Consider the following 25,840-nt stretch of genomic DNA (forward strand, 5'->3'; position numbering starts at 1 on the left):
TGTCCTGCTGTTGCTGAGCTCATGAAATAATCCCCATAAGTCTGGTGATGGCGCAGTCTCCCTCCAGGCACCCATGAGCCTGCAGTGGGGCTTGCATTTTCATGGCTTTTCACAGCCTCTTGGGGATATATGGAATCATCTTGCCACAGCCTGGAGTAGCTACATTAATAACAGCCACACTCAGACACAGTCCTGTCTAATTTCGAAGCTGTAGATGGAGGACATGAGCCCCATTCATTGTATTCACTGAGTACTTTCTCCTCATCCCTTGACCCGTGGGCTGTCCACCCACACATCCATATTAGCCAGCTTCCTTTGTGATGAGAGAGGACAAGTAGTCACCTGGTTCCTGGACTCCTCGGGCCCTTGCAGGTAGGGGCACTGCACACACCTCATGGGAGTCAGCTCTTCCCTCCCTCTCTCCAGCACACAGCAGGATCTCTTCAGCACCATGGAGAGCCCCTTTCATTAACACTCTTTTGTTTGTTTTTAATCAATCATCTAGCTTCTAGAGACTTCTATGGTAACTTTGTACATTGATAACTGTATTAGTCCATTTTCACACTGCTGATAAAGACATACCAGAGACTGGGTGCTTCATAAAGAAAAAGAGGTTTAGTGGACTGACAGTTTCACATGGCTGGGGAGGGCTCACAATCACAGCAGAAGATGAAAGGCACATCTTACATGGCAGCAGGCAAGAGAGAATGAGAGCCAAGTGAACGGTAAATCCCCTCATAAAACTACATCTTGTGAGACTTACTGTCATGAGAACAGTTTGGGCAAAACCGTCCCCATGATCCAATTACCTCCCACCGGGTCCTTCCCACCATACATGGGAATTATCAGAGCTACAATTCAAGAAGAGATTTGGGTGGGGACACTGCCAAACCATATCTGTAACTTCCAGGTCAGCAAATGCATGTAACCTTTGAGCTAGGCTTAAGAAATGAAGGTCCCTAACGATTTTAATCCTCAAAAGACCACTTTGGTAAATTTGGCACATACAAAAAATATTCACAAGCAAAAGAGTGGGCTGGTTTTCTGGTTTGTGTGTTTTATTTTCCAATCCATTGTCAGCCCTTTCCTTCTGGATTTGTTAGCAGTGTGAAGAGGGCAGTGATATGGGACTGGGGTTTATTGCTCTCCCAAAATCAATCTCATTCTCCTCTGTAGTCAGCAGGTTAGTGATTTACTGGTACTTTTTTCTCTCCCTCCACTGTTTCCTTGAGGCCCTCATATCAGAGCACCTCATCTCTGGCAAGCTTGGTTCCAGTCCTCCTAGTGAATTCCATCTCTGCCCGTGTGTCCAACATTCTAGTAAGTCAGCCTGGAAGACACTCTACAAAGCTGGCACCTCTGTCCTCAGACCCTAGTCTTAAAAAGAAATTCTGACACATTTTGCACCTGAAAATATGTTTATTCTAAATCTTCTGGTGTGTGTCTGGGATATCAAAGCTCTATTTTTCTTTCTTTTTTTTTCCCAAACACCTTCAAAGTTGAAGCAGACAAGTTAAAGGAATTAGCAATGTGCTTTTGATGTCTGTGGACAGAAAGTACAAAATAAATGCACTTTTTATATTAATGGTTATACAAGACATTTTCTGAAATTTCTTACTATTGAAATTGACTTGATGTGTTATACACAAATTAGAAACAAACAATTTTCCAGATGAAAATTCTGTTTAGCTAGCTCATAGCACGTCCATTTTTTAAAGATTTTTTTTATTTTTAACACACATTTGCATACAAAGTGTTTTCAAAATTGTATGGTTTCACTCTTCCAGAGTGGGATATCACAAAAACTATTCAGCTGCCAACAATTTGTTACTGAAAATAAAACGTGTGAAAAAATTGCATTCTTTCAATGGAATCAATTTACTTTTACAAAACAAGGTAGAATTGTATCAAGAACACTTCATAATGTTTTTTTTTTTTTTTTCATGTTCTGGTTTATTATTTAGCTCCATGGTTTATACTGAAACACTAAAATGAATGTAGTTGAGTCACTTAAAAGACACTTTAATTATACGCTAAAATACGAATAGGCACACTGATTATGTAGAAACCAGCTTATCTATATGCAAATGGACGACTGGACCTTGCCCAATTTGGAAAGGTCTTTTAGGAATACTCAGAACTTCTTTGGAAGGAAGATATTTGTGATTCACGTGTTGTTATTTCTGACTTAAGAGATAAAATGATAGTAATAAATTGAACCATCTCTAGATGTGAAATGACCCCTCCCAATCCATAAACTTTAAAAGATGTTGTTTCTCCTTAAGTATAATGTTATTTCTCCTTCCTATGATTCAATTTTCATGCATTTTATGTATTTAGTCTTTAACTGATAGAATTTGATTTTTATAAGTACATTTATTTTTCTTATAAATATATATTTATGTTATAAATATAAATTTTTATAAGTACATTTATTTATAAGATAAATGTACTCTATTGATATCCCAGACACACACCAAAAGTTTATCTTATAAATAAACATACTTATAAAAATTAAATCATACAAATTGTTTAAACATTAGACATTGTAAAATACTAAAAGACATAAAATAGCATATTACATAATTACTTGCCAAATATAACCACCAGTTACATTTTACTGTTATCATGTTTAATGTATCTTTATCATAGAGCACGTGGCCTGTGGTTCCTTTAAGTTTTAAACACAACTTTATATGTATTAAGATGCAGATAATTGTAAAATACTTGGGCAGGGATTGCCATGAAACAGCAGGGTCCATCCCATTATGCTGCCACTTCCCGCTGCCTGGGGGGCCGACGTTCCACTCCTCAGCAGGTGATCACCTTCTTCCCCCCTGGTCTCCACCTGACCCTGCTGTACGACTTTTCCTGACCCTCCTGTTTGGGCATTGCTAGTCCTTTCCCTTTCTGGGGTACGAGCTTGAGTTTTCATTCAGAACTCTCTGTCCACAAACTTTCCCTCCTCTGCCTCTAATTAGACTTACAATCCAATTTTAGATGAGTACATTTTCAGTGCTCGTATCATTACAATAAATGACTGCAAGTAAATGCTATTCACAATTGAGTCGTGTGATATGAAGTGGAATCATAAACCATTTATATTTCCTTTTTCCCAAGGCTTTTTCTGTCCAGAGCCAGCAGTGAATGCAACAGAGCGGAAATAAATTTCAACTCTTTTTTAAATAAAAGTTCATGATATTAGCTTTATTTGGAGTATTGTTCTGTGAGTTTTAACACATGTACAGATGGGCGTAACTACCAGCAAAACCAGGACGCAGAACAGCTCCACCACCCCAAATAACTCCGCTTCGCAGTCCGGTCCCCAGCCCAGTCCTGCCACCACTGTCCCATGCCCAGGTCCCACAGTTTTCCTTTTTTCCAGAATGTCATAAAAACAGAATCGTACAGTACGTCACCCCTGGCTGCTCTCATTCAGAGGAATCCTTTTAATTTTTAATTAAAAAATTTAAATTAACAAATAAAAATTGTACATATGGAGTAAAAATGATTCTTTAAAAATATGTATACACCATGGAATAGCTAAATCAACCTAATTAACATTTTCCTTAACTCACATACTTATTTCTTGTGGTTAGAACATTTCAAATCTACTCTTAGTGATTTCAAGAATATAGTAGATTGTTATTAACCGTAGTCACCATGTTACACGACAGGCCTCCTGAACTATCCAGGTTTGATCAGCTGACAACGTTTGTCCTTTACTTTCACAGGCATGAAGCTACTGTGAGAGATCCTTCCATGTGACAGGTTGGCCTGCGTCACCTCCTTGGAGACATTTTCATAGTTTTGTTCCCATTAGTGGCTTTTCTATCCTGGAAATCCTCTGGCTGTAGATCTATGACACCCCTCACAACACACACACACATACACACACACACACACCACCACCACCACCACCAATGACTACAGTGTTCACACCTCCAGGGTCCATCTTTCTATTTTCTATAATTCCACTTACCTTGACTAAAATTGCACTTTCAATATTATCTTTTCATCTCAAAAGCTATGCTTTTATTGTTTTAGAGAATCGTCTCTTTCACTTACCTGCTTTTGCAAAGCTTCACAAACCTATCCCTGGGAGTACCCTTCTATGAAATTCGAGTTGGTGTCCTCTGACCTACATCTTCCCAAACCACCATCCCCAGCCCTGGCAACCACCACCGTCCCCAGCCCTGGTAGCCACCACCGTGCCCAGCCCTGGTAACCACCACCGTGCCCAGCCCTGGTAGCCACCACCGTGCCCAGCCCTGGTAACCACCACCGTCCCCAGCCCTGGTAACCACCACCGTCCCCAGCCCTGGTAGCCACAACCGTGCCCAGCCCTGGTACCACCACCGTCCCCAGCCCTGGTAACCACCACCATCCCCAGCCCTGGTAACCACCACCGTCCCCAGCCCTGGTAACCGCCACCGTCCCCAGCCCTGGTAACCACAACCGTGCCCAGCCCTGGTAACCACCACCGTCCCCAGCCCTGGTAACCGCAACTGTGCCCAGCCCTGGTAACTACTACTGGTCCCCAGCCTGGTAACCACCAGTGTTCCCAGACCAATTAACTACCATGGCCCCCAGCCCTAGCAACCTCCCCCATCCCCAGCCTGGTGACCTCCCTTCTGTTCTCTCCAGCATGATGCTCTTGAGACCCAGCACCCATCCATACTGCTGTGTGCATCCAGTTTCTTCTCTTGGCTGGTTAGTGTTGTGTTGTGTATGTATTCATTTTTTAAGAAAATTTTGGGTTCTTTCCAGTGTTTTGCAATTAGAAACAAAAATGCTATAAACATGTTTGTCCCTATTTTTCGTGAACATTTATTTAAGACAAATGTCAAGGAGTGTTATTGATGGGTCACATGGTAAGTACATGTGGGATTTTGTAAGAAACCGCCACAGTGCTTTGCAGTGTGGCTGCACCATTTTGTACTCCCACAAGGGATTCTTTACAGTTCCAAATTCTTCATATTCTCATCAGCAGTGGTGGCTCTGGCTTTACTTTTGGCTACCACTGCTTAATTAAATAGCAAGTCCTCCAATGATATGGTTTCTATTTTGGCTACCATGGTGTATTAATCGTGAGTGTTCTATAAAGTACAAACTTTACTCCGAATCCTCTGTCCACAAATCGCTGGTGGATAACAGCTGGGCTTCGTGGCCAGCCTCACATCATGGTGCATCTTGGGAATCTTTGGCCGATGAGGCCCTGCCAGTCCTCCATTCAGTTCCCAGACAGCAGAACATCTGTTCTCCCAGGGGTACACACCCAAAGCTTCGCAAAACTGGACACAAGAAAGAGAAAACTGGCCGAAAAAGTTACAAGTACAACTTCTGAAATGAAGCAATCATATTGAAAGTGCAGTTTCAATAGAAGGTAAGGGGAATTACATGAAATGAAAGGGCCAGCCAAGGAGGTGTGGCACTGCTGTCATCGCCACGGTCACAGGCCTGCAGCCAGAGGCGCTCAGGGACGGCAAAGTCACTGATGGGGACAGAAATGATGAGCGCATCTTCAAGGAAGGGGCACCTGCAAACACGTCCCAGCAAAGGACCTCTTAGAGATATGTCATGCCATTGAACGCATACGATAAACATTTGAAGATGAGCCAACCCAGAGCGGAGCTTGGCCGTTCATCTCGGCGTGGCAGAGAAGCCAACTCTGTTTCATAAGTTTATGAAAGGAAGGTGCACGTCGTGTTCAGAGTACTCTTGACAAACTTTTTACTAAGGAGCCAAACATTGTACTAATCAATGTTCCATTTTGAATTGCAGTGTTCTACATAAATATTAGCTTCTTTTTTCATGTTTTGATGCATTTAATACCAACACCAATACCAACACTGAGTTTTTAAGATTTTGAGAAAAATGCTTAAAGATCACTAAACAATCCTGATTTTTCCCGTTGGTGAGTAAGGCTGCTCAGCTTACTTGCAACCTGCCCAGTCATTGTTTACAGTCCTGACTTATTATGGAAGGTCAGGTCTACCTCTGCTTGAAATTGCCAGATTTGGATTTTGGTTTTCTTTTAATTTTTGCAATTCTAACAAGTGTGTAGTACACCTCACTATGATTTTATCTTGAGCCCCTCAATGGATAATATGGTCAGCATGTGTCATGCGTTAATATGGTGTCCATGTGCTTATTTACCATTGGTATATCTTCTTTGCTGAAGTGTCTTTCAAATTCTCGGCCCCATATTTAATTAATCTTTCTCTTAATGTTGAATTTTGAGTATCCTTTATGTATTGTGGATATTTGAGTTTCTCATCCGACATTGTGATTGTCAAGAACCACGAAGGTATGCAAACTTTTCTTCTTAACAAGCTGACAAGTTAGCCTGCCAGGTTGATGGATATTGAAAGGCAACTCATAAGTCAGAGACAAAGGACTTTATTACTCACAACTCAGCAAACAGCAAGAGCTTGTGTCCACAAACCAGCTCTCTTGTTCCCCAGTCACACAGGGGTGACTTCTGGGGTCTAGGTGGGTACTCGTGCACAAGTGGGTTTGTGTCTGAGGAACCCAACCTTAATAAGCTAGAATATTTCTGATAGTGATTAGCTAGGAGACCTTCCTTCTCTCAGAGGGAGACATTGTTTTCATCGTATTGGGAAGTGATCATATCTGCCTTTTGCTCTGCAGGGAGCAATGTAACTACATTCCGAAGCTGTTTGCTGAAAGGTGTTTCTGCTTACAAGGAATGCAGAATAGAGACCCCATGACAAAGACTCCCAACACAGTCAAACTTCAGAAAATTTTAATGCAGTCTAACTTATCATTATTTTCTTTCTTATTTGATTTGTATAATTGTCTAGAACTTTGTCATTTTGTAGGTCTTTTCAAAAAGCCACTTTAAGTTACATTAATTTTTTTGAATATCTTATTTTCAATTTCATTGATTGTTGCTTTTATCATATTGTTTCCTTTCTTCTGCTTGTTTTGGGTTTATTTCACTCATTTTGTGTAGTCTCATAAGGTGGAAGCTTATAGTATGGATTTGAGAACTTCCTTTCTAATATAGGCATCCATCCAATAATATGAAGCTCTCTTCAATTCTTGCTTTAACTGCAAATCATTCTTTCTTTTAATTTTTTCCACTTAGTTAAAAATATTTTACAATTTTTGTCCACTTCGACCTATGAGTTATTTAGAAATACATTGATTTCCAAGTATTTGTGTATTTTCTAGTTATCATTCTCATGTTAATATCTAGTTTAATTTTACTATGGTCAGAGAATACACTTGAAATAATTTCAGTAATTTTTAATTTACTAAGGTTTGTTCTATGACCTAGAATACGATCTGAGATGGTGAATGTCCTACGTGCATTTGGAAAGGACATGTGTTCTGCTGTCGCTGGTGGGAGTGTCGTACAAAACTCGAGTGGGTCCCCTTAGTTAATGGTGTTTTTCTAGTATTCATCCTGATTTCCTGTCCACTTGTCCTATTGATTTCTGAGAAAGACCTATTAATGTCACCAGCTGTAATTGTGGGCTTGTAATTCTCCTTGTATTGTAACTCTTCTTTGGTTCCATAAATGTTCACTTCATGTATTTTGAGTCTCTTCTGTTAGGCACCTACATGTTTAGAATGGCTGCATCTTCTTGGTGGACGGAGGCCACCACGCTGTGAAACCTTTTTCCTCCTTTGCTCGGAACTTTGCTTCTTCTAAAATTGACAGAATCACTTCAGTTTTCTTCTGACACACGTTTGCATGGTATATCCTTTCATGCATTTACTTTTATTACTAAAATAAATTATACTTTTGAGGTGAGTTTCTTATAAATAACATGGAGTTAGATTTTTACAGATTCAAGATGTATTGAATTGTCAATATGACAATTTCTGTGAATTTAGTCGGTGTGTTTAGAACATTTCATTTAATGTAAACATTGACATGCTTGGATCTAAGTCTATTATTATTTTTTTAACTTTGATCACTCTACTTTTCCTTCTTCTCTCCCCATCTTTCTGCCTTCTTTCAGGTTTTGTGAATACTTTTAGTCTTCCTTCTTACCTATTTAATTTTTGATAAAAATCTCTTTGAATGTATTTTTTTCACCAAAGTTTCTTAATACTTATTAAGAAACTACCTAAAAAGTAAAATATTTCAAGAAAGATTGTTAAATTTGGTTTACTGCTAATGAAAAAATGGTTCATATGAAAATTTTTATGTTTTGAAAACAATTATTTACTGAATAATAATTAAATTTAGTTGTTACATTCTCTAACTTTCTATGATAGGATAAAATATCATTACATGTTTTTCTATTTGTTATTATGAAGATATATCCATGAAATAGACAATAATATGCCGTTTTGCAGAAAAATGTATTCTAATCTTAGGTGTAAAACAATAAGCCTTTCCTTATTAAATGGGAGGTTAGCTGTGGGTTTTTCCCAGCTTACTGGGTTAAGGCAATTCTCTTCCAGTCTGAGTGCTCTTTTCAGCATGTTACATTTTGTCAAAACAATATTGATGCAAAAATTCCTTTTTTCAATTGATATGATTATGATCATATGATGTTTTCTCTTTTGCCTGTTTTTATGATGTGTTACCATAAAAATACTTTTATGGTCAATTATTGATAGTAAAGTAATCAATTTATTGGTTACTGAATATTCCACTAGCCTGACATATCTAAAATAAAGTCTATTTTGTCATGTTATGTAAGTTTTATCTTTTGCCTTAGTTGTTGAATTTAGTTTGCTAATATTTTAATGAGTCATTTGCATCTAAATTCATGAGAGATATTGGTTTGTAGGAGGTTTTTTAATACTGTATTTATCTGGATGCGGCTTCGGGGTAATACTAGTTTCATAAATAAGTTGGGAGTTGTTCCCCCTTCCTGAGTTTTTGGAACACATTGTGTTACCTGTGTTTCTTCTGTAAGTGGTTGATAGAATTCTCCAGTGAAATCATCTGAGCTGGGAATTTCTTTTCCAGGAGCTTTTAAAGTATGAATTTAATTTCTCGAATAATTACTGGGCTGTTGTGGAGTGGTTCTGCATCTGTAGTGCAGGCCTGTGTATGTGGGTCGGATGAAGGCGTTTGTGTGTGTGGATTAGGTCGTGCTGTTCACGCCCTCTGTGTCCTGAATGCTCTCCTGGCCTGCTGTTCTTTCAGTTGCTGAGAGGGTCTTATTAAGTCCCAGCTAAAACTGTGGGTTTGTCTCTTTCCCCTTATCAGCTCTACAGGCTTTGGCTTTATGTGTGTTTGGATTCTGTTGTGCGGTGTACACACAGGAAGGGCTGCTGTGTCTTCACAATGCCTCATGTAATTCCCCTTTGTCTGAAGTCTACTTTATCAGATCTTTATATACACATTCTTACTTTTTAAAATTATCTTTTTCTATTATTTTCCTTAAATGTACTTATGTCATTAAATTTTAAGTGAGTTTATTATAAACAGCATATTGTGGGGTCTTTTTTTGTACATTTTACCAAATTCTGGCTTTTGATTGGTGTATTTCAACCATTTATATTTAAAATCATTTATATTTTAGTGCTGAAGCCCACCATATTATGTGTTTTTTATTCCCATTTCTTCTTTTTACATTACTTTATTACATTTTTTCCCTTTCTCTGAATTACGTGAACATTATTTGTGGTTTCTAATTTACGGATGTGTGGTGCTTGTGAGTTCATCTTCTCACTTAGTTTTCCCGACGGTTTCTTGGGTACCCGTGCATGGCTCTCCCAGCCTGCTCGCACCAACGTGCTGCCCTGGACTGGAAGCACCTGCATCACTGCCGCTGGTCATTCTCCTGCCAGCTCACCGCACGAGCCCAGCATTGCTGCATCTCAGGGTTGGCATCAGCCGATTCTCCTTTTTTCTTCAAGTTGTGATTTTCTTGGTTCTTGGTGCAATGGAGCTTTTAGGTGGTGGGCTGGCTGCTTTTCACGGTGTCAGCTGGCCCTGGGTCCTGGTTAACTCATTTGGTGTAGCAGGAGGCCCTCGGCCTCAGCTGGGTGCAGCTCCTGGCCTGCTCTGTGTACCTCGCCTCCACGTTCGGAAGCCTTGCTCTGAGGCTTTGCTCTCTCCCGTATTCCTCATGGCGCCAGGGCTTCCACGTGTCAGGCCTGAGGGGGCCCCTGGAGCGTGCAGCCCCTGGGACGTGATCACGCACACCATGTGGTCACAAGCCCTGGACTACTGTCTAAGGATGGAGAAGGCCTTGGCCGTGGACGTGCCCTTGGCCCATCTCCACGGAGCAGTCATCACACGTGTGTCTCAAGCCTGGTCACAGTTAAGGCATCAGACCCTCCTATAACCAGAAGCAGTTTTTACTTTTGCCAGAAACAGCAGCCTCGCCATTTTTGTGATCTAATCTTCATTAAGTATTTAGTTATAAGAAATTGTATTTATGGAAGTTATGAAAATCATACAATCCGTTTGCCCAAAACCTGTCAGCCTCACTGTATCTATTTATACCCATAAGCTATCTGTGTTTCTGCTTTGTACACACATTTAAGAGTAAGGAGCAAGGCAACAGAACTCATCCTACCAAATCTGCAACTTTATAATCATATTTTATTGTAATAATGGAAATCTCACATTTACTATCACTTAATTTAGTAAACTACTGTAGGCATAATATTTCCTGACACCTCCTTAAACCTAAGGGGTCATTATAATAACCACAATTTTATCTAAAAGGAAAGTGAATATTAACAGGTTAAATACCAGTTATAGGGCTCTAGGCAAATTAGGAGTTCTAATCCTGGCTCTCTGAATCTAAATTCTGCATGTTTAACCACCATACTACACTGTGGAAACAAATTACTTTTCTTTATTCCTTAAAATAATATTTGTTCTCTCTACTAGTAAAAATAATGTATACACTTTAACTATCCAAAGCATACTGGTACGATGCATATTTACATAAATGATTACACCACAAAAATGTCTGAAATAAACAAAAGTATATTAAAATGTGGAAATCTAAAAGTATCCATTCTGAAACTATGGATGATCCATCTTTGACAAATATCTTCTTCTGGATAGAGATATTTATTAAATTGGTTTGCAAATAGACAACACCCTTTGAAATGAGGGGATTGAGGCAGGTGTTTACTCCTGCTCTCTCCTGCCCTGACAGCAAGGCCCGGGTGGTGGGGAGCACCATCCCAGGACCCCCAGGGTCCCCCAGACTTCTAGGAGCAGGATATGTAGATGGAGGTGGGCAAAAGAGAAAGTGGAGGAGTAACACTAGGTGAGCTAACTAAAAGTGGCAGAGAAAGTTAGTTTTATGTAAAACACAATATGCATTCTTAGAAGAAATAAAAAGCAGTTCCATCTGCATCAGAAGCAAAACGAGTTTTCCCCCTTCTTTTACAATTTTTCATTTTTTTTGTATGTGGACATTCTGGCCAATGCAGTCCTTTAAGATAAAAGCACTATGGTCATAAATATTAATAAAAGAGAATCATTAGGTAAATTTTCACATATTTTTAATAGAAAATCATCAGACACTTTTTCAAATATACATAGAAGGAAAAACTTTATTATCAATAGGAAATCATAGGTATGTGTAACACCACTCACAAACATATTTATATAAATTAGTTCAGTAGTGATGGTGTCAAAAATAGACAGGCAAAAAATGGTTAAACATAAAAACAGATAGAAGTATAATAAAGAGTCATCATACAATATTACACACATAGATATTACAAAATTGTTTATATAATACATATTGTATATACAGTATTACACAGTGGAAAAACACACACAATATAACCACCAGAAACATATTTTATATGGAAAAATGAACACAATTTTAAAGTATATAAGATAAATCTTGAATATATAAAATGAATATTTCATTTTTGGCTGGAAAGGCTTAATGTGAAAAGGACCTCAGTTTTTAGTTATTCCTATACGAATTCATATCCTTAACATCATACCAAAGAAAATCCCAACTCATTCATAATTGGTTAACTTAGGAACTTCATAAAACTGCTTCTGAATTTTCCTGGAATAAATGTGTTTGAATAACCAGAAAGGCAACTTCTCTGACCCCTGGAGCAGCCAGCTGTGCCCTGGCTCAGGCTGTGCCTGTCAGTTTCCAGGTCAATCCGTCTTCATGGAGACATGGCCCGGTGGGGGAGTCACAATTATTATGTCCACTGTAGGGACTAAGAAGTGGAAGTTATAAGGTTAAGCAACTTGTCAAGGTCACACAACTAGTATGTGTCCAGGCAGGAAGTGGAAGCCGAGTCCATGAATGTGTTATATTTCATCAAGAAGGAGGACAAGGGAAGGGGGCATAGGGGGTCAATCTCCACCTCTGGGTGTTAACGTCCATACAAAGCTACAATAAGGAAGATGGTGTGCCCGTGTGGAGAGAGCAGCATGCTCAGATACAGGCTGAAGCAGAGAGAGAAACTTATTAGATGAAATAATTGCATCTGAAATCATCAGGAAGAAATATTGGTCAATCAATGATGGTGTGAAAAATAAATCTGCAACTCTGTATTGCTTTTCATACTAAAATACATTTGGCGTTAGAAAAGACTTTAATGTAAACAGCAATATATAAATCAGACAATCAAAAAGCTTTTGATATTAATAAATACAAGCCAACAATCTAATTGCATAGCATGTGAAGGACAAATCAGTAGGGAATTCACAAAAGAGGATATGTAAATGACAAAGTACAGAAGACATTCAACTGTAATTCTTTGTGTTAGCAAAGAATTACAAATAAAAGTGACCTTGAAATTTTGGTTGTCCTTAGTTTTCCTAGAAGAAAAGATAAAAAAAAAAAAAATGTGGTAACCTTTCCCATATTGCTCAGAATAAGAATGAACACTGATAGTTTCTGGATGATTTGACAAAATGTAGGAAAATGCTCAAAATTTACAATAAGTTGACCTTCTGCAGCATTCAAGTTCTACTCTGCTATATTTAATGGAAGGTATTAGATAAGTCAAAGAAAGCCATAAGCACGATGATACTCATTACAACATTATTTATATTAGAGGAAATTGGAATCGACCTAAATGTTCATCAGAGGAAATCTGCTAAATAAATTAGAGGACATCTACAGTGTTCAGCTATTAAAAAGAATGATGTAAATCCACATTTGCTGACTTGGAAAAATGTCCATGAGCAAACAAAGCGTGTTGCAGAACGGTCTGCAATGCACAGTCCCACAGTGGCACTGGTGTGAGTGAGAAACGCTAAGAATGAAACCTCCCATGCGTTGCCTTCAGCTTTTAACAATGAAGAACATTAAACTTGAGTCTTACCAGTTGGCTCCTTATAAATATGAGCTCTGATACTTCCCTAATGCCGTGGGCCAAACCCTAGTGTTTTTGATGTAAGGAGTTTATTATATTTCCTTATTTTGGTAAAATTTCTTGTTTTCTTCTGATTCTAAAATATACATTTTATTCTTGTTTAAAATATGAAAGCGATATACTATTTAGTGCAATTCACCGGAAGTTGGCATGGTAACCAAAAAAATACAGTCCAACTGTAAGCAAATACTCTATTGACATGGAAATCACAACTTTAATATATATCGTGACAATTTATATGGACATTAAATTCTTTTCACAAAACCTACTATTTTTCTGGTGGAATACTAAACATGCATAATATGATGACGGTATTTGAAAAATTAAATATGTTCCCTGGGATGCAAATACTGCATGTGCTAGAGTGAAATGAGAACCTGAAAATCCAATCTTTACCATGGGCCCGAGGGTGGAGAAAAGGCGTGTACACAGGCCTGACCATCCACACTTCACAGGCGTGGAGACAGCTGGGATGCATGTTTATAGCTTTGCTTGTGCAAACAGAGAAGCATGCCAGTCTTCTCATGCAGCAAATCTTATTTCCGATACAAATTTGAAAATCCGTGAAGCATGATAATATTCACTCTAGGATCTATGACCTCCCGTAAAACACAAGGAGGATGAGGAGTGGGTTCAATGGATTCTAATGAGGCCTGTGGACTCGTGCGCCCCCATAATGACTGGGGAAGATTTATGCGCTCTCTCCAGGTGTGATTAGACACCCACCGTCCCGTCTGACCCTGCTGTGGTGAAGAGCCGTTCTGCTTTTTCTTTCAGCAGATGAATCAATACTCGCACGTTCTACCGCTGTGGAGTGAAATTGAGGAAATGAAAATCTGATAATTTTGCTCCCAGTGCCGTCTAGACAGAGGAGAGCAGTGTTAGTCTTTGACAGGAAGATCTATTTCCAGTTTCTCAAAAGGCTAGTGTCAATTTTGAAACTTCTCCTGTTATTGATTTTCAGTTTTGTTAAAAAGGATGCTTTATTAGGAATATTAGTCCTGGCGACCGTGTGGGCTCATATCTAGTGCACAAGCAGGTGAACGTGCATTTTAATTTGGGGTCTGGGTGGGTTTGCACTGCAGATGCTTTTGTGCAATTACCGTCAGCTGGTAGCCCCACCTCGGCAGTCAGATGCACTCCTGCCGATTAAATGGGAGAGCAACTCACCCTCTGTGTCCACATGGATAGGCCTCAATTTTGCCAAGGATGCATTCACTGAATCATGCATATCTCCATAATATATCTTAGAATCCATTTGCTGAAGTTTTGTAAAGTGTGTTTACCTGACCACACACTGTTGACATTGGGGCTTGTAAGCTTTTAGATTTTAACATCCTCAAAACCAGTTGTATTGGATCAGTGAAGATATTCTAAGCAAACACCGCCATTGCTCTCTTGGCATGAACTAGCAAGCCACGCCATCCCACTTGCTGTGAAAGGCTCTGTGTTCTGGGTCCCTCCACGGCCTCCCCACACATCCAAGGCACCTCTCTTCCTGTGATCTTTTTGGGCTCTCTGTGCCTTTCCTCCAATACTTAATGAAACATTCACCTAGCTTCGCCTCTTCCCTAAACTACATTCCCTGAGAGAAGAAGTGTTTTGATTATTCTAAGTTCCCTGGGCTTGGCAAAGTGTCCCCTACAGCGTGGGAACTCAGGGCCATTGAGCACGGGCAAAATGCCCTCCGCCCTTCACTACGGTCTGAGCTGCTCAGCTTCAAGCACGTATCTGGGCTCTTACTGAATCGTTTGCGCTTTCTGTTCCTGAGAAATAATGTATTTTGGGAGCATATGACTTTGTAAAGGCCAGTTAGACATCATTGTGGAGAATTTTTTCGTTTTTTGTTTTTTGTTTTTTTTGAGACAGAGTCTCCCTGTGTCGCCCAGGCCAGAGTGCAGTGGCACAATCTCGGCTCACTGCAACCTCCACCTCCTGGGTTCAAGTGATTCTCCTGCCTCAGCCTCCCAAGTAGCTGGGATTACAGGCATGTGCCACCATGCCCAGCTAACGTTTTGTATTTTTAGTATAGACGGGGTTTCACCGTATTAGCCAGGATGGTCTTGATCTCCTGACCTCGAGATCCGCCCTCCTCAGCCTCCCAAAGTGCTGGATTACAGGTGTAAGCCACCTCACCCAGCAAGAATTTTGTGTCTGGTACAATTCTGTGTCCTGCCATTATGGAAAAAAGACATGACAACAATTCTCATACTATTAATACTGTGAACCACTGACAGCGTAAGGCAAGATGTTTCTTTTCTCCACTTCTTTAGTTTCACTTTTTAATAAGTGGTGAAGTCTATGAGCTAATTCTCCAGGGTCATGGGACCACCTAGAACAAGGTTGCACACAGAACCTTGTGACTACGCTTGAGAAGAAAGATTTATGCAAACCACCCTCCACTTCCTTCTGAAGGAAACATGATTTTGGTTTCTGCAGACATTTGCATGAGATATGGACCACAAGACAACTACCTTTGTGGCTTACAATGATACTTCTTGAAAGTGGAAATTTATTCCCAGGCAAATTAACGACAGCTCTGGAAGCGTGCTGCCTTCTGGTTTGGTACCACCCAGGGGGTCGTGGTCTGACACCACCGATCCGTCGTTGGCTGCACAACTTCTGGACACCGAGAAAGCTGAGGGAGAAGTGGGTGTGGGTCCCATGGATCACTCCCATTTGGATCCACTGGAAATCAGAATCATGGTATGAAGGCTTTGCTAAAATGCAGTAACTGACAAGCTGCTGTGAGTTTTTATTAATTAAAAACTCCACACTTTGCTCCTGTAATCACATCCATTTATTGGCCTAACATGGTGGCTAGTGAAGATGCTTTCTCTGATTTCCGAGGTGAATCAACATCTAGCTAATCTGAGTTTTTGTTTTGTTTTCTGATTTTCTATGCTGCTGCCTGCAAGTACTTCCAAATCATGGCAAAATTACCCAGCACATGAAAGGTGAGCAACCCGGTGCCTACACCTGATGCAGACCTCCTTCCTCACCTGTAAGCCGTGAAGTGCACCAGGCATGGTGAGTGATTCCACTGACACTTTAGTGGTGTGCCACTCCTCAGCTCACAGAATAAGGATGTTCTTGCAATCTGTTTTTACTGTACCTTTTAAACATCAAAGTTGTGAGGAGCCCACGGTTAGGAAGTAAATTCACTGCACGCTCCTTCAGCACGTTGCTCTCTGGCAATTCAAAATACAATTTTATTGTTGCTCTTGTCTTATTTCAGAATGAAAATCTTCCTTCCCTGGCAGGGGTGGGGGATCATCTCGGAGCCATGTCTCAGGAAGCAAGTGGAAAGGTGGTAAGGAATGACTTGATTCATCTGAGGAAAAGCCTGACTCACTTTTAAAAACTGCACAATACGATATTCTAATTTGGGACCAGACACTTTTTCCCATATGGTCTGAGGTCATAACAGACACAAGGAGAATTACAGATTTGTGTTTGTGTGTGCATGTGTGTATATGAGTATGTATGTTTCTATGTGTATGTGCAAATGTGTTTACATATGTATATATGTGTATGTTTCTGTGCATGTGTATGTGTGTGTGCATGTGTATATTTGTGTGTATGTTTCTGTGCATGTGTGTGCATGTGTATATATGTGTGGGCATGTGTGTGTACATGTGTACATTTGTGTGTATGTGTATGTATGTGTGTGCATGTGTGTGCATGCATGTATGTGCATGTGAATTTGTGTGTGTATGTGGGAGGGGCATTCTCTTTCTTCCTCCCAAAGCCACTGCATCTAGAGAATGTTGGGTGCTGGGGACATGCTGTCCCGGTGTGGTGCAGGTTTTAATTTAGTTGAATCCTCATGGTTACAGAATGTCTCCTAGCCACAGTCTTCCAAGAGACGATGCCAGCACTTGGCATAGAGACACAGGCAACCAGACCTGGACAAAGGACAGTCGCACTGGCAGGAGGACAGCGTGTGTGATGAGACGAGGAGAGAGCTGGAGAGCTGGGTAACTATCTTGTCATCCCAGTGACCCACTCGCAGACAGAATGACCTGGAGCAAATCCTGGGACCTCTCTGGCCTTTTTGGAAATGAAAGGTTTACAGAAAGTAAATCCTTCCCTTTTGCCTGTGTCTGGTCTTCTAAGGGCACATCACTTTTGCTGCAGATGTGATTTAACATGCAACCTCCATGGACCTGGGACCAGATCACTTCTGTGTATGCCGGGCAGCATTCCTGTATTTTAAAAACTTCTTTAAAATGACTTCCCATTACAATACATGTCTACTGCTTCAGCCACCTAAGTTCAACAAAAAAACAACACAGCCATGAAGAAGTTTATTTTGCAAACAGGTTTTCACTCCTCAGTTCCCATCCGAACAACAGGGGCTTCTCTCATCCATGCTTCACCTTAACCCTAACCCTTTCTTGTGGCAGCACATACATTACCTTAAAAATAAAACACATTTCTTCTCAAAAGTCAACTAAATGACTTTGGTACAAAAATATGGGTTATCGTCCAGAATGTTCTTAAAGATGGATCATATTCATACTGAGAGTCCTGTTTTCGTAAGTTCCATTTACAAAAGCCTGCTGAGGTTGCATTTCCCCCACCAGGACCCAGGGCGCCCCTGTTTTCCAGCAGATGGGTGATTGGGGAACCAGAACATTCTTTGAAGAGAGCTTGACATGACAGTCTATAATGGCTCAAACTATTGAATAAATAACACACACTTTATGACATCCCTAATTATACAATTGCACAATAGTCCATAACAGCTCCTGACGGACAATGGAGTAAATACCAAGCATTTCTAAAAGTCCGTAATTATGTAATTACATGATAGTCTATAATTAAGGACTATTGGGCAAATATATAATTGGGGAATTTTTAAAATCCATCATAAAGTACTTTTAAAACTGTGGCTGCAGTAAAAGAAGGGAAAAACAGAAACTTAGTCCCAGAAAGCCATATTTGAATATTTTATTTTTAAGAGGTCTCACTAAATCTAAATCTAAGCAATGAATGTTGAGAAACCAGTTCGCATCTCCCTCGCTGCCTTTGTCTGTTTGTAGCAGTCACTGCTTCTTGGGGCTTGGAAAAAACCCACCCAAGGACACCCTGCCACGCACCATGGGGACACAGGAACAGGAGCAGCTATCCAGAGTGTCCTGGAATTTTGAGTCTGGGCACAGAAGCAGGGGCGGGGGGTCACCTCTGTCCTGTCCATCCCCCAGCAGCCGTCCTGCCAGTTACCCAGCATCACAACGAGCAGAAACCTAGCTCAGGAATGAAGGCAAAGAGACAAGCACTTATCTAAGCTCTCGGCCAGAATTCAAAAAAAGGAGCTGGTGTGGAATGTCCAAGCTGAGCGTTTCTGAAGGGACAGACGCCTCCACGAAGCTTGCTGCTCACACTGCAAGCTGTGAATGGGACAGGAAACTCAGAGTGCATTCGAGAGGAAACAGCAAACTCGTGAAATTCAAACACTCCTGTGGCTTCTCTCTAAATCCCCCAGTTTATGTCCTCATTGTTTTGGCACCCACTCAGCTGGGCCTGCCTAGCAGCTCCTCTCCAGCCAGGCCTTCCTTCCTGCCTGCCTTTCTGTGATTTTGCCATGAACGCTCGGACGGAGAGACAGGGGGTGGCTGGCACCCGGTGAAGGAGGGCACCTGTGTGTGGATGCCCGTGCGGCTCCTGGTGTCTGAGCCTGAAGCTCCATGCCGGGATCTAGGGAGCCAGGGCTGCTTGGGTGGGTGATCAGCTGCCCGGCGTCACACGGAAACCACAGAGCGCTTAGTTCAGGATGAGTGCTTTTGTTTTCAGTTGTATAAATTTTAAACTTTTTCTGAAAATCTTACTCTCCTTTGGCTCCTGTTGACCTACCTGAAACTGCACTACCTGTGACCCACTTGCTTAATTACACCGATGTGCCCAGCTATACACACAGCTTCTCAGCCAGACCCTGAGCACTAATCTTCCATGCTCTGTGCCCGCGGCGCCCTCCATCGCAAATCACCCCAGGGGGCTTGAAATTAGGATTCTGTGACGGCCCTGAATCGCCTCAGCTGGAGGGGATGGAGTGTCCGTACTGGGCACCTCTCAGGAGGAGGGAGCCAGGTCGCCTGGGTGGGCAGGTGAATCACAGCTGGGTTCTCAATCAGCAGCTGTGTGGTCAGGCAGATGCCTGAAATACAATCTCTCCAGGTAAAAAGTCTGGAAAGAGCTTCTGAAGCAGGACTGTAGAATCCAACCATTGGTAGATAGGAAGGAGGGTTTGTAAAAGAAAAAAGTAACAACAGCAAACAAGAGTCCAGTTAGAGCCCATGTGCTCTCCACTGTGCTCCTAGCAGAGACACCTGGACTCCTCCTCAGCAGATTTGGGAAACTGGAAATTGGTGTTGTAATGTGCACACAGGTTCCCCTGATGCACAGAAGCTCTGAACCTGGCCAAAGTTCTTAAACAAGTGATTTTCCTGGGAACTTATGAAAGAAAAAACACACAAAATGTAAGAAACGGCTGGGCACAACGGCTCACACCTGTAATGCCATCACTTTGGGAGGACAAGGCCAAGGCTGTTGGATCACCTGAGAGATCAGGAGTTCGAGACCAGCCTCGCCAACATGATGGAACCCAGTCTTTACTAAAAATAAAAAAAATTAGCCAGGCATGGTGGTGCATGCCTATAATCCCAGCTACTTGGGAGGGAGGCTGAGGCAGGAGAAGCACTTGAACCCAGGAGATGGCAGTTGCAGTGAGCAGAGATCACACCATTGCACTCCAGCCTGGGCAGCAGAGCGAGGCTCCATCTCAAAAAAAAAAAAAAAAAAAAAAAGTGAGATAGAAAGGCAAGCGTATGAAAATCTGCTAATGATAAGAAGTATCTGTTTCTTAGCTCTCAGGAGAGATTGAAGAGGAGGAAGCCGTGATTTGCGACAGGCACTTTCCGCCTGTGTGTGCTAAGCCAGGTGACAGCTGTCCTAGAAGAGCCGCTGCGGAAGTGTTAAGAATTTTTTTTTTTTTTTTGGTAGTTCATACTGTTTCCTCTTCCAGGTCGAATTTTGGAAGGTCTGACAAAGAGTATTATTTGGAAAATTCTTTGAATAATCTCACGAATCACTGACTATCTGTTCAAGTGTTTGTTCTACTCTCTCCCAGTCTTATATTGATCACTTTATTATATGACCAGGGAGTCACTCTTCTCCACAGACTGAAGTCCTTGAGGAAAAAGTACAATGCAGTGCTCATGTCAGACATCTGTGTGATTATAAGTGTCCCCCGCAAAATCACAGCCAGGCAGAGCCTTAGACATGCTCCTGCAATCTCCGGCCTGAGGCTCCGTAAAGCAAGAGATCAACATTAACCACTCCATCCATAACCACTTTGTCATACCTGAAGAGCCCTTGGCTTTTTAAGTTCCTTTTACAGGTGTCTCAGCTCAATGGCCGCAATATTAGGAACACAGGCTATGGCTCCACTATCTAGATGAGGATGGTGTGGCTGAAGGAGTTTCAGTGACCGTCCCAACCCACACAGCGGCAGGGGTGAGACCAGAACCCACAGGGCGACCCGCCAGAGGAAGACGTGTCTGAGAGGGAGCAGGTGTGTCATTGGTCACGTCACTGGGGACAAAGGTAAAACGGGGATTGCTGGGCAAGGCAGAACATGGGGGCAACGTACGTGTTCAGGGGCTCCAGGGTGGAGCCTGAAGTGCCCTGGGTAGCATGGGGACCCGCAAGAGCCACCGCACCACATACAATGCCAGGGTCAAGGAGCTGGGCAGACAGAGATTCGGGGGAGTATCGGAGAACTAGAAAAAGGCTCCTGTGTCTAAAACCTTCCCACAGCTTTGACTTAACACCTCAGTGGCAAAGCCAGAGTCAAAAAAGAAGAGAGAAAGAGAGAGAAAAAAATGCAGAGTGGAAACTTGAAAAGACATTGGTTTCTAGATGAGTTTCCTGGGCCGCAGTAACAAATTCCTACAATCAGGGTGGTGAAAACGTCAGGAATGGGTTTCCTCGCCGTCCAGGAAGTCAGAGTTCAAGATCAAGGTGCTGGCAGCACTGCCTTCTCCCCAGTGCTCTTGGGGAGAACCGCTCCTTGCCTGTCTTCCAGCTCTGGTCACTACCTGCAGGCCCTGGTGTAGCTCAGCTTGTAGACACGCCATTCCCATCTCTGCTCCGTCTTCACGTGGCCTTCTTCCTTCTGTGCCTCTCGGTCTCCGTGTCTAAACCATGCGGACACCAGTCACTGTATGAAAAACCACCCTAATCCGTAGACCCTCATCACAACTTGGTTGCATCTGCAGAGACGATCTTTTCGACTGAGAGCACACTCACGGTTTGCGGTTGGGGATGAATGTTTGTGAAACAACGTCCAACCCATCACAGCTTCCCAAGAAACAAATTCCACGTGAACCAGGGAAGATTCCCGACTAGCTGCCAAGTCTTCTGCACTTGAGTCTAATTCAAGGTGAACTCAAGATTCTGATTTAATGCAGAATCATTTAAGTACCCCTATAGAGCAAAAAATTAAAAATTTAGAAAAAGATTAATTTTACTATCTGAGACAACGGAGGAAGCTAATCCGCTTTGGGGATTTTCCTGATTAGGGTAAGGCTAAGGCTGAACCAACACTTTAGAGCTTTCACAACCAATTCCTCAAGGGCTGCACCACCTAGAGCCTCCCGGAACCGAGCCCCACTGGGGGATGGACTTCAACTCCACGGCCCTCGGTGGGAGTTCACCGTGTGCCAAGCACCATAGCTGCACTGCAAACCCACCTAACCGCCTCTGTTGACGTGAGGGTGACAGGTGGGCCACAACACAGCCGTTTCTACCTTGACTCAAGGCACAACATGGGAAGCCTTCTAACATCCAGCAGTCTTCTGTCTGCTAGCCACTTTTAAGCAAATGTTATTTTAAGCCAGGTAAAACAAACCTTGTCATTGATTCAAAGGATAGCTACAAGCCCTTCAACTTAAGCATTGGTTTCTAGTGAAGTTGTTAGGGAATCTGTCAAGACAGTCCACAGCCTGCTCCCCATCTATGGTGAGTGCCGCCTCTAGAGATGCCCGGGTGAGACCTTCCCGTCAGCACCAACTGTGTCATTCACGGTCTCTTGAACACCGCTATGCCATGTGCACTCCCAATTTACTTTATTACTCATTCATTCAACCCACAGATATTATTATTTCTCTGATTAAATACATTGCATGCATATTGCAAAATTTATGCTCAAAATTAATTTCTGGAGTTTTTCCAAATCCTGCTTAGTTTAGAATTACCTCTCAGTTCTCTAAAAAATAATTAAATGCAGCAAATTCTCTTCGTATGATAGAATATTCTAGACTTCAACAGGTAAATTTTACTTAAGTAAATTAAAAACTAAAGACAGATATGGGCCCAGGTGCAGTGCCTCACACTGTAATCCCAGCACTTTGGGAGGCTGAGGCAGGTGGATCACCTGAGGTCAGGAGTTCAAGACCAGCCTGACCAACAGGCTGAAACCGTCTCTACTAAAAATACAAAAATCAGCCAGGCATGGTCACATGGGCCATAATTCCAGCTACTCCAGCTACTCAGGAGGCTGAGGCATAAGAATTGCTTGAACCCGGCAGGCAGAGGTTGCCATGAACTGGGCAACAAGAGTGAAACTGCATCTGAAAAAACAAAACGAAGCAAAACGCTCACACACACACACACACACACACACACACACACACACACACACACAAACTAAAGAAAGATTTTGATACTGGTAGAACAGACAGAGAGTTGTAGAATGATGGAAAAGTCGATGCCAGAGAAGGTTATTAATCTCTGAACTCCTCTGGAAGACAGAAGATCTTCATAGTTTCTGCAAATACCCATTTCATTGCCCACACCACCCCCCACCCCCGCCGGCAACCCCTTCCCTCCTGGCTTCCCCAGCCCTTGGCAGCCACTAGTCCACGCTCTATCTCTAAAAACTTGTCATTTTGAGAATGTTACACAAATAAAATCACACAACATGTTCTCTTTTGAGGCTTTTTTTTTTTCCACTCGGTGTAACGCCCTTGAGATGTGCCCAAGTTACTGTATATGTCTAGACTTCATTCTTTTGGATGGCCGCACACAATTTTATGGTATGAATGTATCACGATTTGTTAATTATTACCGTTCAACTGCAGAAGGACACCTAGGTTATTTCCAGCTTAGGATTACTACGCGTAAGTCTTCTGTGAACTCTCATACATAGATGTTTGTGTGAACGTGTTTCCATTACTCTGGGATAAATGCTCAGGAATGCAGAGCTGGGTGGTGTAGTGAGTGGTTACGTGTTTAGTTTTTGTTAAGAAACTTCCAGTCTATTTTCCAGAGTGTGTGCAACACTTTCTATTCCCATCACCATCAACACCAGCTCCTGCATGCTTCTCGGAATGCTTATTAACACTTCCATCATTAGGAGGTGGCCTCCACTTTATGCTGAGCCATGTATATCTATTTCAACCAGTTAAACCCACAGAAAACTTACATCCCATTTAGTTGAGAAGGACAGTTTCTAAATGTGAAGAAAAATACATATCTGAATATCTTTTTGTGGATAACACTTCAAAAATTTACATTTTTGAGTATGGATATTTTTATTATGAAAGAAGACTATATTAAGTTAGTAGGGTACATTGAAAACCTTTTTATCTTGCAAAATTGTGACTTGCTTGTAGGCAAAAATGACATGAATTGCAATGAGTGACTAAAAATATATAATTAAAAATTATAAATTTAAAACAAATGCATGTATATTATTCTTTCAACCTTAATTGTAGGGCTAATTTTTTTTTCTATTTTAAGTATGGCACCAGTATGTTTATTTGCATAAATAATTCCATAAGGCATCATCTACAGTTCAGAAGTTGAGTTTGCTGATGGTGGAATTAAAATATGAAGATGCTGGCAGAGCCATCACAGAGCAGGGTCTTCCAGGTTTTAATGCAAATTTGTAAGTCTTTTACAATTTTCAGCACATTTAATACTCTTTTTAGTGAACCAATTAAAAATGCCCAATTATCAAGTATTTATAGAAGAATGAACTACATTTTCATAAATATACAAACACTTTTTTATTCCTATTTTAAAGGTTTACATAATATAATTTCAATAAAACTTTCACTATTAAATGATGTGAACAACTGGCATAATGAATATTGGGACTGAAAACACTAAATTGCCACCCAGTTAGTCTAAAACCCCAGCATGAGAGTCAGTGTGCCCGGGAGCTGGGGATGGCCCATGGCTGCTGATGCCAGCCTGTGTTTTGCGTGTCCAGCTAAGCTTCTGAGAAGGACTGGATCATACTGGCTAATCGTCTAAGGCAGTTAAACGGAGACACATGGAGGAGTTTCTCCATCATGTGCTTTGAAAACAACAAAACATGTTTCCATTGATACCTTTAAATACTTAAATATCGCACAAAACACTTGGCTTTGCATAATTGTAATAAAGCTAATCCGAATGACCGTCTTTTCTTTCTTAATGTAAAACCATCCTCCAATATCTGTGATTTGCCAATAATTTTCTGAAGACAGTGATTCCATTTTTATAATGAAAATAAATAAAAACGTGTGGTGTATGTGTGTGTGCATGTGCAATTATGTTTCATACTTGATTCCATTTCTTGGATGTATGAAGTAGATGATTTAGTCAATATTTACATGTTTTTCAATAATGCGGTAGAAATTCAATTAATTTTTAAATATAAATTTAACTTAAATAATTAAGTTTATTTTAAAATGTAATTTACAACATTTTTGAAGGAGGTGGTGGTGTGTTCTCTGTTGGTTTGTAACAAAGTGTGATGTAGTGTGGTTTCTAGCCTTGCTGTTGCTCCTGATGCCCCGTCCCCTGCTGCCCGGGGTGCCTCTCTCAGCAATGTCTCTGCTTGGTTCTTTCAGCATCGAGTGCTCAGAGTTCAAATGTTAAATTACCGTATTACCACACTGCTACCACTCAACAGAAGCACCAGCATCCCAACAGGCATTCCCGTTCAAAGAGCTTAGATCCGATTTCTTTTTCATTCCAATAAAACCATTCTGCGTGTTACTTGGAGGCTCAGATCTGCCTCATGCTGCTTTTCCTCTTCCTCTGTTTTTGATCTCAGTGGCTCTGCCATCGCTCACGCTGAATTGCTGAATGTACAGAGAACTGTCATTTGTTTGCTGACTTGTTTCTCACTGTCTCCCAGGACCACGTAGATGATTTTATTCTTTACCACCTGTTTTCAAAACAGTCAGGTACTTCAATGAAGACATACCATCAAAAATCATTTAAACAGAGAAAATAAGCCTGGGTAGTTGGCTAGTTATTTATCTATGTATATTTCTGTTCCTGTGTTCTTTTCTCATTCATCAAAGGATTTTCAGCAACATACAAAAATGTGAAAATTAAAAGAATATGAAAATGAGTGAAAAACTGAAAAGAAAGAGAAAAGAGAAGTTAAATGAAACCAATAAAAAGACGAGTGCTCAATACAAATGCCCTAAGACCCAGAGGCTTTTTAAGAATGAAT

The sequence above is a fragment of the Sapajus apella genome, unplaced genomic scaffold (assembly GCF_009761245.1).
Source record: "Sapajus apella isolate SASKATOON/1434 unplaced genomic scaffold, GSC_monkey_1.0 scaffold30, whole genome shotgun sequence".
Lineage (NCBI taxonomy): Eukaryota > Metazoa > Chordata > Mammalia > Primates > Cebidae > Sapajus > Sapajus apella.